A 16,396-nucleotide genomic window follows, 5' to 3' on the forward strand; every position below is an offset into this window, starting at 1 on the left:
GAAAAAAGTAGGCTCTTTTCAAATCAGCGTACCAAAACCCCTGCAGCTTTAAACTGAAGGATGCTCTTATAGAAGCTTCTTTTATTCTAGATTCTAATGGAATCTTCTAGCATTCTTCTCCAGACATATATTTTTTTTGGCCCCCGCTATTGGAGGCCTCTCGTACCCCTAATTTGTTGGGATCAGGGTCTTTTGTTTACAAATAAGTTTTTCAGATTTTTCATCTTTAGTTTTCACTCACTGTCATACTTCTCAATTTCTTTTATTCTTACCTTATTTCCATCACAATATCTTTCATTCCTTCTTGCTTTCATCGCCTTCCTTCCATCATCTTATTACTCTTATATACATATTCTATTTTTTTATCACAGTTTTCTTTGGGTTGTGCTTTCTTAATAAATTACAACACTTTTCTTATTCTATTTTTCCTATTATTAATTGACTAGTTATTTTATGTGCATCTCCAGACATATTATAATCCACTATAGATCAGTGTTAGTTCTATATGGTCAATATTAAGAAAAAAAAATAATTGTTTTCCCATTAATAAGCAAAAGACCATAGCTATGTAACTAATACAAAATATATAACACAGTTATGCTACAAAACATCGTAAAGAATAAGGACAAAAGCTCACACGCAAGCTCACAAAACGTGCCTATAGACAATAGCCAAATATCCATATAGTGGGCAGTCAATGAACCGCATTACATAAACCAAAGCGCACGCCGAGGTCGATGCGCTGCCAAACGCGAGCCCAACTTCAACGTGCGTTAAGTGAAGCGCCCGCTATTTGAAAATAGTGACTAATTACTTTTCATCACGAATCACAATCAAAGCTTTCGTTTATGGCAACTTTGCTATTACGAATAGATTAATCGGCTCCTATTGTAAAATAATGAGCGGAGGGGGAGGAGACGATATGCACCTCCGTACGATTTACAATTCAAGTAATGAATATAATTATTTTAACCCTTTCCACTCCAATGTCGAGTGTCACTCGACACTGATTTTGTTCCACAAGCTCCACTGTCGAGTGATACTCGACATGGTGTAATACTTCTTTTTGCGGAAAATTTTTAAACGGGAAAGATTTTTGTTACTAAAATGTTTGAATCACGAATGAATGAAACATATTCTAGAATCGCAAGATACTATAATTCAATTAAATTTTATCGATGCTACATAACAGCCTAGGAGAGAATAATCGAATTCATATATCAATCAAAAACCACGTGTGAATGATAATTCTAATTGATTTGTTTACGTTTTTTATTTTTATTATTTAATCTCTTTTGTTTCATCAATTTCATTTGACGGAAGATATGAAATAATTTAACGCTGCGCTCATCAGATATTATGACAATTACCTGTAATAATTAGTATATTCGTTGTATTTGAAATACACTTATGAAACTTATTTTCGCAATTGTTATCATCAATGTAAATATAACTTTAATAATTTAATATACGTTGGATAGTAAGTGTTCTTAATAAGCAACTGCCATGAAGACGGTATTAATATACCAAAATAAATATATCTATTCCAGTAGGAACCCCTCTTAACAAAAATAATATTGTTATACATCCAATAATGGTCTCTATGCTAACGCTAGAGGTGATGGATTGGCTCGCATGAGACGACCCTATGCGTGACATCGGGTGACAGTTCGGGAGAGCTTTGACATAACACGAGGCGCAGGAAGCGGTTAAAAATAGAACGTTCGTTTTTATAAACGTACAGTTAAATGTTAGAGTTAGGGAGTTTCAGAAGTTTGGTCGGAGTGAAGGTTATAAATCAAAAGTGAAGAGATCCGTAGATGAACGAAGGTGATCAGCATAATCCAGGGGATTGGCAAGTGGCAGTGAACAGGCCGCAGCGTGCAGAACTGATGACTGTCGAGGTCTTAAGGTTCTGGAGTGAAGACCACGGAGGCTGTCGTCAAGCAAGGAGGATATACGACCTTTTTAAAGTCGTTTTGATACGATGGATACAGATCATTTCCAACTGGTTCTTTTTTAAATATACGAGAGAGGGCAGTTGACATCTAATAACATGAAGACGATGCAAGTTTATAAGCATCTAGTAAGCCCTTGCATATGTATAGTTATACACATAACAAATTTGTAAAATAATTCCACAGTGAAAGGATATAAAGTTCGGTATTGAATTGACAGCAGCGTTCCGACGACGTTAACAAGGTCAAGTGCACCGAGTAACACACTCATTTTGTATGTTATCTTTGTTTACTAATCCAATACATGTTTTATATTTCCAATCGAACAGCAATAAGTAACTTTTGACAGTACGTAGTATATCGAGGCAGTTAGTGAGTTATATTTATTTATACTATGCTTTTTTTTTGTATGTAATGAATATTAATAACTATTAAAAAAATAACGAGTCGAACGCCGGTATCGCACCGAGCGCCGGTCATTAAACAAGAAAGTATGCATTAGTCGCCAGTGAAAGTGCTCGGAATTTAGCTGCAACTGGAGTGAGACCGCTTCGGCGCGAGCTCTCGTCTTTCAGAACTTTATCTAACATCATTTTTGGCTTCAAAGTCTAACTACACGTCATGCCGTGAAATAAAAATAGATAAGCGAATTAGCTTAAATTTATAAACCATGTACAGTGGTTATATTAGCGACCACTATGCGAATAAACCACGTTATGCAAGCACTGTTTATAAAACTATATTTATAAAGAGCAAGTGTTGAGTTTCTCGCTGGCTCTACTCAGCAGAACTGCCTTCCGAGCCTGTGATAAATTCATATAGGGATAACAATGCCAATATTTTATGCTGATTGGCAATTCGTAAGTGATTTTGAATTGATCTATTAGACCTAACTTTCAAATTCCTAATTTCTAATTTATTTTACGTTACCTGTCGTTTTTTTTTGATCTAATCTTTATTTTAGTTTATAACCTATACTTAACAACTTTCCAGCAATAATCTAGGAATTTGCGGCGGCGTTTTTTATCAGTCATTAAGAAGACTAATGTCATCAAAAAAAAAAATAATGGAGTGGAGTGTGCTCGAAGTTTTGGTGGGTGATCGAATCAAAAAAGATCACCGACGTAACTCGAAGAATTGCTCGTCTGAAATGGACTAGTTGGACCGACGACATAATTAAGGTCGTGGGTAATCGCTGGTTACGGGCAGCGCATCCAGGACTTCCCACCTGTCATCGTGGCGATTGGGGAAGGTCTAGACCTTGCAGTCGACATCCACCGTCATAAAAGAAGAAGGGAAGTGATGGTGCTACTTTCTAATCGTTCCTTATACGGAACAGCTATTTATTGCGTACAATATGGTCTTTATCCAAAACTGGATCTAAAACACACGACGTAAGCCATAACTATTAAATGATAAGTATATATATATAGACACAATAATTATCAATAATATATCACAGTATGTTTTACAAATGGAGCATTGTAATACGGAAAAACAGCATTATTTATGACAAATAATTAAAACCACAAAAGGCAGTTCAGGCCACGCGAAACGGGCGGAAGACAGCTAGTAGATATAAAATATATGTCTACTGCATTATGATCAGTGTTACGGTCGAGTACAATTGGTGGTCGTTCAGTATCGCACAACGGAAGGTAACAGAACGACGGAAGTATCACAAACGCAAGTACTAGTATCGTTTTATTCATTGTCTCTTATTACCGCATGTACTCTATTGTACTCTGTGCAATCATCCGTTACTTATATATTTAGGTTCTATCCTTAATTATCTTAAGTCAGAAATTCACAAATTGACTGCCATGTCACTTATGTTGGGGTGACAGTAAAGGTTCCCATAATTCCTCGTCACCCGCATTCAGGTGACAACAAGAGTTCTTTGATCCACTAGGCGACTACTTACAATAGATTTCCGCACATATTTAAACGTAGATTCGTAGAGTTTACCTGTCGGAGATATCACTGTGAATGCACATGCCAGTCAACCTTGTAAAAATTAAACTAATCGAATACATATGCTAGTGATAGAAGTATATAGAAAATATGTTCAAAAGGTTGAGAAGCGCTGGTCAGGAACTATACTGTAACTGTTTGAAATAACATCTTCAAGGTGTTCAACGTGAAGGGAGTTAATAAAACGTTCCGTGTCAAGTTAATTTTTAAAGATTTTCCATTCAGGCCACGTGGGGCATATACGACTCGCAGTTTAAAAATAAAAAAGTCGTTTAAGATGTACGCTTTACACTTTTTCAATACTGCGAAACTATAATTACCTGGAAAAATTATTAAATTTTATTGAGCATTACGTACGCGCATGCGTGATGTGAAGTTATCTATATTGGACCCTACAATTCATTTGTATCCTTCATTTTTCAATGAGAACTGCAAATATCCTGAACGGAAAGTGCAGCAGGGGTCGTATACGCCCCACAAGGCATGGAATGTGTTAATATTGTTTTGAATAATAAACCCCAGATAGCAATTTATTGTCAGAGTCAAGTTATATATAATATTGTTTACGACGCGTCTACGCCTTTTGCATGTAATTAAGAATATTATATAAGAATGTTATATCAATACGTCATCTGGAAAACTGAAACTTTGCCGAATTTTTAGTTGAAATACAGTAGCGACCTCCTTGATGAAATTGTTAACCTCTTCGGTGTAGCGCCAACTATATTTTTATTAAAAAAAATATTAGTGAAAACTTTTTGAATTTAGAACGTTGATTTCGTTATGTTTTATTTCGACGATTGTTTTACTTACATAAGATGAAAATGTAGACGAAGGTTCCCTTTCAACCGAGGCCGGATCTCAGTGAAATATAGTTGGTGTAATAATCATAGTAATAAACATATGTAACATGCGATAAACGTAACTGCCGCAGCCAGCGGCGCGCAACATAGATCTCGTCTAAGAAAGCATATACAGTGAAAGTGTCTGACATTTTGAATAACGTGACGCGAATGAGATGGGTAAGTATAAATTGTAACGTAATCGCCAATTATGAAGTAAGGGGTCGGAAGAAAGCACAAAATTATGTTGTACGACAACCATATTGCGTCACATGTAAATATTTCAGCAAGTCGAACAGTGCCTTCTCTGTATAAACACAGAATCTGTGTTTGGCACTAAACTGGAAGTAATAAAACGTATTTAGAAAAACCACAAATATTTACTCGAAAATTTGAATGATTTTTTTTATTTTCCGCATATTTGGACATGTTAATGTGACAAATTTACAGACTCTTGGCTTACCAAAATACTTTCCTTATGATTTTAATTTTTTTAACAAAAAAAATCCGGGCAATACTGGAAGAGCCTTTATAAGACATATATAGCAGTCGGCGAATTAGAATTAGCAAACATCATCCGCTTAACAACTGCACCGCCTGAGTCTTCAAGAAGGGAGAGTAAGTCAGAAGCCAACTTTCTTTTTTATTGTAATTTTTTTTTGTTAAGTACCATTTGTATACATAAGACAATTGAAATAAAAAAATACGCAGTGCAGTCATGTTAGCATGTTACTTCGCAATGCCGGCGCCGTGCTGGCTTGTAAAAGTTGGTCGTAGAGTTCGACCCCTAAAATCCATAAATTGTAGCATTTATGGGCGCAATTGTAAAGACTTCAGGGAGCCGTTGAAACTCTACTTTGAAAGACTTTTTAAGCTAAGTGCAGAGTGCGCTGTTTCAATACAAACCGCGGAATCTGCAAATGCCACTTAGGTAGTTTGTGGCGACTTTCTCGCTCTCTTAATATTGAACGTTTCCGAACGCTGCACTAAACGCGACGATCGTAGAGTCCCTGACGCTACTCTTACACGTGCTTTTCTTAAAGACATTCGACTCGCCTTGGAAACATGGATCCGTTAAATTTTCTTGTGGATCTATGTAACTTATATGCTATAGCATTACACAAGTCATCATCTACTGTCCTAGGGTTAAAATCAGGGAGGAGTCAATAGCCTCCCTGATAGGCGGAAAAGATAAACAGTCATTCGTATCCCTCTGCAAAAAAATCGCAAAAAGTGCGATAGAAATAAACAAAAAGCACAGTAAATAAATAGATAAAAAAAGACAAAATAGAACCAAAATGATACATAAAATTGTGAGAGAAAATAATTATAGGATATAAGTAATAAAAATGTTAAATAAAAATGTAAATTGAAAATGTAAAAAGAAAAAAGGAAAGAATGATACATGAACAGAGCAAAAGGGAAAGAAAGCAGAAATGTAGCATGAAAGATAGATAATAGACCGAAAGAGAAAGTAAAGTATGAAAGAAGAGAGAGAAAATAAAAAATTATGTGAAAAAATTTAATTGCCAATAAAATCCCTGTCCCACCAAAGATAGGGGTACGAGAGGCCCCCAATAGCGGGGGCCATAAAAAAAAACTTCTACTGTCTTGTCGTGGTTTCATAACAATACAGAAGACAACGGTAAAAAAAATAGAGTCCAAAAATGTTTACAAATTAGATAGTATTGGGAAACAACGTGTGATCTCTTTTGCCAAAAGAGATATTTCGAGCGGTCCGTAAAAATGATAATGCACTGTTGATGAAAACAAGTGACCACTACGTCGGCCTCCGCGCAATTATCTGCAGTGATAACTTCCTAGAAATCTAATAGATCTACTCGTGCGACCGTTCAACCCGGTGGTTTAATACATAATTGATAAGCAACTTGTACAAATATATGATCGGTTATATTTCTAACATAAAATATATACATAAATGTAATCTTCAGTAATGGGGCGTGACTTAAATTTAAATCTACAAGGATTACAAATTTATACCGAAATGAATACAGATAATATAATGATACTAAAATAAGGAAGTGTTATGACCTATCTTTTTACGGTTGACCAGATAAAAGTATTGGCTGATTAAATTAATATAATATAATTGAAAAATGCTTTCTGCAAGGTATAGGTCTACTTCAAAGACTATGTCGTCAGTTCACCTAGTGGCGGACCTAATCACGTTGTTTCTCCAGGCTAGTGGTAGCCACTAAAGATTTTTCATACAATTTTGGATAACAGAAAAACTCGATGTATAACGACAAAAAATATTAAAACCAATAACTTCTTTGGAATCTTATATAAAGTAAATAAATATTACTTCGACTGTTTGTGATATAGACATCAAAGCAACATTAATAATTAATACATGTTCATTGGTTATAGATGTAAAATATTTAATGGAATCAGGCGTTACCTTATGGAAGTCCATCCTAAGTAAGAAAAGGACCAATATTTAGCCACTTCCGCACATGCAGTTGTAGTCGTGCAATAAAGTGCACCGCCCGCCAGCCCGCTGATAAATGCGTATGCGGCAAACAATGCGAATTACACAACTGCCACAGTCAAATCACTTAACACTAGTTTCACTCCTCCACGGGGCATCTTCAGGAGTTATGTTACACCGATTAGTGCCAAACACAGAGACTGGGCTGGCGGGCGGTGCACTTTGTTGCACGACTACCTCTGCATGTGCGGAAGTGGCTAAATATTGGTCCTTTTCTTACATAGGTGTAAAAGCTATTAATATTGGTATAGCTGATTTGTCACCCAAAGACTTAAATGATTTTACATCTATTTATAATCATCCTTCATAAAGCGATCACTCTTTGATATGTTACATCAGTTTATTTTTTTTACGGGAATGCTACAGAGCGATCACTTAAGGCACTACGTATGTCTGCAGGTAAACAATAAATTTTGATATTGCTTTTTCATTTACTATTACGTTATTTGTTATGAAACCATTGATAGCTAGGCCAAACACTAAAGCTTATAAACCTGAAACTAATACCTCTGCATTCTAAATTTATGAAGCGCGATTATCGGTCATATGTGGCGCGATGGACATGTCGGTCGCTGGCTAACCTGAATAAAATTCTAGAAAACGCAACGGGTCAATAAACCGCAGCTGCATTGCGGCATGCGTCACTTTCTTAATAACAACACGTTAGCTTAATCTAAGTTTTATTTTAATCATGATTAATGATTTACTATGATCATTTCTGAACTCAATGCTGACTAACTTACTACTCTTCTAACATTTTGTGTACAAAAAGTTACTTTTTTATAACTAGCTATCACAGACTAACTACGTAATTTCAAATCTGCCTGTCGCAGTCTAAGAGATGATTTAACTTAATGTTTAAATATGTAGGAGCCAATACGACATCGTAAGCAGGGGAATCCCTCGCCAGAGCGTTTTTTACATTTACGTCGAGCGAAAGAGAGCGCTCTATTCTTCTCGCTTTATTGGCCGACGGTTGTTATTGGTTGAATATAGTTTTCATAGTTTTAAGAATCGGTACAAATATGGGCTAAGTTTGATCAATATACACCGGAGAGGCCCGTGTCTCTCCCAATCACTGAGTTGTCCTCTCTTCGTGCTATATACTCAACACCCCACTCATTACACTATATACCTATACGGTTGTAGTCTTTCGCGTGTAGACGTCTTCGTCGTAATTGGGGTACGATCCCCAACGTAAAATATTTAGTCCGTGGACCTCTGTTTCCACGGGCTCAATTTCGATGAAGCTGTCCAAAGCCTAGACCGGCTAGCAGCACATCAATTACAACAAATAGACAATTAATATACACACTAGCACTTTGGACTTCGTATTGTCATTGCCTCTAAGAACTTTTGGCCCTAGAAAAAATGTCAGTCTATTATTACATTACAAGATTTTATGTAACATCACATACACGCCTTTTTTAGTTTTTGTTGATGTCTAAGTTTGGCAGTATAGACACAGTTGTTTTGATTTTATCTATTTATATAGTAATCATCGCAAATCACCTCAAGTCAGTGGATCTATTTAAAGAAACCTTTGTTTTAAAAAATGATTTATTTAGAGAAATTAAACTATACAAACAAATTGATGCTTTTCAAATGCTGATGCATTTTCACATGCAGCACGCGTTTGATTACATACTAAGGTTTCTAATAAACACTCGGCTGGTTTACTCTGCAATTTTTTTTGGAAATTTTCCTAGAACTGTTTATTAATTAAATTTTTAATAAGATTTACGATGACCCTTTTGAAAAAAAACCTTGGGAGATAAGGCAGAATTGTGCCTATGCAAACAAGTCATCCAAGCTAACAGAAACGCTTTTGACACACCTATATACATACAAAACCTTTTTCTCCGAAGCAGTTTTATTTTAATGTTTTCCATAACATCGGTTAGAAGGGGTCTGCATCTAACGTTTTCCGATGACCCCAACAATATCATCTGTTCATCTTCTAGATCATGGATGTACAGACCGCGGCCCGCCGGTCTAATACTGGTGGCCCGCCGACAGCAAAAATAATACTCTCGTACATTCGAAAAATATTGAATTCTATTCCAGAATAAAACCAAAAAAATTTAATTGCCTATACTTCTGGCGGCCGGCCCGCCATTAGTTTATGATTTGCCCGAGTGGCACCTAGTCTTAATAAGTCTGTGCAACCATGTTCTAGATGGATATACTGCTCTGCGCTTCCCGGTATATAGTCACCACACAAAAACCTAGCGGTCTCATATTCACAGATGAATAACTGATTGAGATAAACCAATTATCTAAATATATAAGTTAGGCAGATATTTATTGTTAAATAATCATATAATAAATATTGCTGCAGAGCAGTGATTCCCAAAGTGGACCCGCGGTATCGACCCCTAGGGGTCTATGACAACCTGCAAGGGGTCTACGTCAGCGAAAAAAAATTTGGGGATCCATGAAATGAAAATGGGGGTCCACGATAGAGGATCTCAACACATACACTGATAGTACCAATTTACTTACATCATACTATCTTATAATATCAAAACATTTACATTATTTCTAATAGTACCTATGAAGGAAAAAATTATTAATATGTTACGTATATTTTACATAACAGATACAAAATTTTATTTTGAGTAGTTTTTAATTAATAAATGTATAAATTAACATGTATTTTTAATTTAAGTTTTTAACACTAAACTTCACTACAGTTAGAAATTTACAGGAAATCAATATCAGGTAAGTAGGGGGTCTACCCAACACGGAAAAACATGGCAAGGGGTCTACGATACAAAAAAGTTTGGGGAACTCTGCTGTACAGTAATCGTTATTCTACTATTTATTGTGTCACAAGTGAAAGAGACCAAAGATCGCTTTTTACTCAAGACACTATCGGATTAATTCAATACAATGAACAATTAATTGGATTAATGAAAAACGGATAGCACTGTAAGACAGTAAAACTGAGACAGAATTAGCCAGCGCCCAAGGTCTTCTCGAGCGGGATGTAACCAGCGACAGCGGATGTTAAATCTGCCGGCATTAATCGTCTTTACGATAAATACGCATTGGCGCATACAGGATGCGATATCCAATTGACGCAATATGTTTAAAATAAATAAGAAAATATTATCGATTTGGACAATAAATCAAGTCGAAATCATTTTAATTTCAAAATCCAGAGTATTATTTATACATATTCGCTCTCTATAACTCATTTACAAGCTCAAAGTTGTTCAGCAATCCACGAAGGAATTATGCTCAGGATTTCCAGGATAATCAGGAATAAAAAATCTGTACACGAACAAAAGTGATCTATACAGTTCAGTTGAAAGGCAAATTGAACTGCACGTGAGCAGGCCACGCTAAAAACGACCCAATGGTTGACACCGAGTAACAGTTCGGATATCTGCGTTGCGGAAGCGATTGATAGGAGTAAAGGTTAATCGGAGGAATCGTTACGTATCAGGGATGAAGGTTTCGTAGGCGATTGAAAGTAACCGAGGTACCTCCTAGCGGATTGAGAAGATGAAGTGGCAAATGGAAGGCCACAGCGCGCAGAACTGATGGCTGCCGGGGCTTTAAGGTTCTGGAGAGACCAAGGATTGGCAAGCGCAACACAGGACGTCCGTTCACAAGGTGCGCAGACGATCTTGTTCAAGATCCGATCCTATAGGAAATCGGGGGGGAAGGATTTGACCAGCAGCGGATATCTTAAAGCTGAAATTATGATGACGATGACTTGCGCTTTCCACTAACTGCGCTCATTACTGGTTTACTAGCAAAGTAGAATAACAAGGCCTCAGGTCAAAAATTAGAATCATTTTGTTTGATAAGATCCGTACAAATTCTGCATAATATAAATCTGTGACGCTAAATGTTCGGTTCCAGATTGAGATTCATAACCCAGATCAATTTTTCCTTCGAGGTAATCCAGTCCAAGTTGGAATTCAAGTTGTTCGCCGATGAAAGTGTCAGTGTACATTATAATGTTATTATAAATACGTTGCTTTCATCTTAAGCGACATTGTTATAATGGAACACGGAAGATATGTGGGAAGAAAGTGAAGAACTTTAAGAAAATTGTATGGCTTACATATAGCATAAATTTGAATGCTTACATTCACTTATTCTGACATCGTCTATCTAAGATCTGTTCAAGAGAACCTGCCATCTACTGTACCAATATGGGTCAATCTATTTCATTTGATATTGTCATAATGTCAGTAGGGTACAGTGATGTAATTGTCAAATATAGTAAAGTAGAACGAAGATGAAGACGTCGAGTCACATATAGTTCACAGATATAAACATTAATTGAAATAAATTACGCTCTAGAAACTATAGACGGACGTGCAGATCATGTTACACGAGGAACCGAATAACAACGAAGAAGCAAGAAACGATGTTGCATAACAATCAGATGTTTTATAGCATGTCACACAACGGCGAATGTAACAGTATCGAAAAACAGAAACAATGGCTTCATGTAATAAGTTGGAGGCTTTGATGTTTTTACAATTGGTACTACATGAAGCAGTTACGTTGCCATTTTTGCCACTTACAGTCAATATCTGACTTTTTTACGGTACATTAATTAATAATAACTGTATTAACTTTCAGAATCAAAAACATTTGTCTTTTTAAATCAATACGGTAAAGATCTTGTTATTGAACTTTAGATTCTATTCTTTATTGCAAACGCCAGAAAATATATACATAGGTTCATGACAAAACTACAATGGGCGGTCTTATCACACGAGGCAATTTCTTCCAGACAACCACAGTGTGGAAACAGTGGAAGTATAAATAACGTGTACAAAACATACATATACAAACATACATATATACTTACAATAAATACGGTATAATACACTTTATAAATACAATAATAAACCAAAACATCAAACTGACTTGGTCGCATTTGTCTCAGAAAGAATAAAGAAATAGAGAAAGAAAGTTATATATAATAATCATCGGTATAGTAAATATTTCTAAACTCTATTCTTAAAAATAGGTAGTGAGTTAGCACGTATTATATTCAGCGGTAAATCATTCCACAATCGAACGGCCGAACCTAAAAGATTGGGTCATAGACGAAGAAGAATGCGCCGGCATTTTTAATTTCAGATTCTCTGATGATCTCAAAGAACTGTGATGTGTAATGCGAAGAAATTGAAATCTTGATTAACATACATAGGAAAGATTTTCCATAAATGTTTCCTAGAACAGATCTTTGTTATTTATTTATGTTTAACTAGATGTGATCGCAATAAATGTCAAAGTCCGCACGGATTAAACAAATGCTTGTAAATTCTTTTTAGATCAGGATGCATTTGGCTTTTTTCAACTTTATTTTATTCATTTTTAGCTTTATTTTATTTATTTACACATTTTTGCATACCATAGATAATAACTAAAAAAAGAAATAATTCATATACGGGTATAAAAGGCGGTTTTATCGCTCGAGGAAATCTCTACCAGACAGCTTTTCTCTGTTCTAGATTGAGATGAGACATGAAGGGAAGGTTAAGGAGTTAAGTTAAACCTCCCCTTCAGGTTAGGATGTACATATAAATACGTACATTATTATACAAACATACTATTACATTACAAATACAATAATCTATGTCATATTAGTATGACATAGATTATTGTATATTTAAAAAGATAATGTAGATATAACACCAGTAGTGATGTTTTGAAAGAGGGATGTCTGTTTTGTTGACAACAATAAAATTATGTTGATTTCAACAGATTTTAAATACAGCGTAATTTAGGAAAATCTTTCATTTTTAGTTCACAACGTAACAAAATCTTCAGAGATCAGAATCCTACGGCAGCTCAAGCGACCACTTCCTTTACATTCATGACCTCATACTTACAAATATCCGTCTACCTTCAAAAATATTTTTAACAATCACGCAATTTGATAACGCTTTCTATTATTCTACTCTTCTCTCTTATTTCTACTTCAGCCATATGATGTCCACTGTTGGACATCCTCGTCCCATATATTTCCAATAAGACGTCATCTTTCCACCTTGCGGGTGAACGTCCTTGCTTCCTGGTCTGTGGTCTCACATAATCACATCACATACAATTCTTTTTATTTTAAGTCGAGGGGTGTCATTATAAGGAATGCCAACATGGAAAATAATGTATAAAGAAAATTGACATGTCATGTCCATATTAACTGAATTGATTTGACACCATTAGGTACATCAGGCAGATTTTAATACGATCCCATCGAAAGTGAAACTGAATCTAAGACGATATTATCACAATCGTACGCAGGTTGAGTACAACTCGGAACGCATTAAACCCATAACAACGAACGAATGACGGGTAAAAGTGAGAGCTGTTCTTCTCACGGCTTCCTTTGTTCGGGTCGACGGAAGTTCGCTGCGGGCAAGTTGCGTTAATTCTTACTGTGGAAGTAACGTGGTTTTTTTTTTTTAATAATCTGGTACCTTGTTTGGTAATAGCGATCTTTTTCGTTATGATCACAGTTGAACGTACATATTTTATTATTTTTCGAAGAAATAAGAAATCCCTAGAAGGTACTTATCTTCTTATTTTTATTCATGATTGATGGTGATCCGTAGCCGGCGGTACCTCACATCATCAGCGGTACCTCACATCGCGCATTGGGGTTAATGGGTAGTAATTCCACCTTTTACCCTCTTCCAAGACGCTGGGTATTTAACATTCGAAGACCCCCCCCCCCCCACAAAACAAAAAAGTTTATAATGTTATGAAATGTCGTTTTTGGAAAGACGCTACTAACAAATACGTAAATAAAATCTGAAATATATTTGTATTCTACATATTTGCAGTGACTAACATCGTCTTTTATGGTGCCTCACTATGTCAAAATGAGGCTTTCGTAAACGAGGTTTTAGCTTCTTCCGCGCTCTGCCTAAGCCTAAGGAATCTATCAATGCCAATAAGGCAACAGCGCAAATCCAAACTAACGAGATTCGCCATGATTTGTTAGCTATTTGTCACCTATAAGAATGCTTACATTTGGATGACTGTACTAATAGAATAAACATTTACAACGTAAACATGGTAGGCTACCATTGCTCGTGTCACCGGAAATGCGGGCGACATCCGGACCGGACGGGGTCAAGTGAGAAGGCACACACAATGAACCTGCGGAATTACGGTGTGAAGCGTGAAGGTGGAAGTGGCAACCTAGTTAACAGTCCGCCGAAGACACAAGCTTCGTTAATGATCGATTACTTCCATAGATAAAGGTTAAAGTAATGTTTTCGCTAAGACGTCATCTAGGACATTAGATTGATATTATTACTTCTTTTTATGGCACAATTGAAACGGGAGCAGCGATTTTTTTTTAAATGGCCCGCTTTTTTGGTAGCCTCTCGTTCCTTCTTTATCTACAACAAGAAATTGGCTTTCGAAATATTTTTCTATGCATTCTGTTCTTAAATTTTCTTGTTCCATGTTTCACAATCTTGCATTCTCTCTTCTTCCTTCCTTTAAAATGTCTTTTAAACTATACCTTTCATTTGGAAATAGCGCCTTGAGAGCACTTTGTTTCAACTTAGTTTTAACTAATGAAGAGAATACAAAAATTGAGGTCTATGGAAAACCACGGGCTATTGTAATTTTTTTTTATTTACTGTCCCCTATATGGTACCTCTCGTTCATCCCTATCTGGATAAGGACAGGATTTATTACAATTTTTTTTTTCACTTCTCTATTTATTTTTTTACCGTCCTTTTATCCGTAACAATCACAGTCATGGATTTCTCTATTTTTCTTCACAAAAAGTCCACTGCCACTTGGTACGAGTAATTCTTCTAAATATCCCCGTGATTTTTATCACGTTCTTATCTATCTTTACAAAATCCATAGTCACGTTACGTTTACCTGCCGAGCTCCGCGTCAGGAGCGTTTCGCGGAATGAAAACAATCGTGCGTGTTATTCCTTTGCAGTAAGCGCGCTTCTCTTTAACAATAACCGCGATTCTCTTTAATCCAACGCATTTGCAATAATAATTAGTGATAAGTCATCGTCGCCAAATACGGCCGGAGAAGGTTTGGACGGTGCATACTAATCACTAGTGATGTAATGCTATTTATTTTTCGATATTGAACATATATTAACTGTTGGACTGCTAATCAATTGTTGCAAGAAAAATGCGGGACTTATTTTGAGTTGATGTTGTCGAATAAATCACTCTCAATTAGACAAATATATCTTTTATAATTCTTTTCGTAAGATTCTCCTTTACGATGGTTTAAAGCAATTGGTACAAAATGAAATATAATATGCTATGGGTGTAGCATCAAGAGAGGAGCATATCTAGCTCAACAAGGACACTAAAACTCACAGCGCAAAAGCGCGACAAAATACAACAACACTTTTGCGATGCGTTGATGAAACTTTTGTCACGTCATAGATGGTGGTAGTCAATTGCGGGTGGTTGCACTATAAAATCGACCATTTTACCAACATAAAAGATCGATTTTATGATACTGTACAGCTATATCTGAAAGCCCCGTGCTTACTAGTGCCTAAGTTAGCCGGCATCCACTTTGTAATGTAGACTTATGTGTAAATCCCTGTTTTAAGATTTATCACAGTCAAATTACTAAGAATTATCCTATCTTCGTATTGTTAATTAATATACCAGTAAAATCTTTAAATATGTAAAATAAATAAGAAAATTCGAACATCAGCTTACCGCTATGCAATGTGCACAGTGAGCACATGTATGGCGCAGTGGTAAGGAAAGTGTTAATAAAAAACATAGTTTCAAATTCTGGGTTGGATTTAATCGTTATTAGACACAATCTTATCTATCGATAACGAATTAATCTAGCGTCTCTCTAACATCACTACGCGTGGGTTTAGTGTTCGGTTTAGAGGACATGTTAGATGGTGTTCAAGTAGGTGTTGCACTAACAAACAGCTGTGAGAGACGACGTGGGCGATGCGGCGTCGTCTGCTGCATTAATCGGTATAATGATAAAGGTCACATAGAAGTCCGTTCAGCTTAAATAAAACCTTTTAGATTATTATGTACAATGAGCATCAAGTTCAGTTTCTAAGTTTATTTCAATTCAATATCATCATCACCATGTCAACGGAT

This window comes from Battus philenor, unplaced genomic scaffold (genome assembly GCF_028537555.1).
Source record: "Battus philenor isolate CCGP_79_NKW_IND1 unplaced genomic scaffold, ilBatPhil1.0.hap1 SCAF_10, whole genome shotgun sequence".
In the NCBI taxonomy this organism is placed as follows: Eukaryota; Metazoa; Arthropoda; class Insecta; order Lepidoptera; family Papilionidae; genus Battus; species Battus philenor.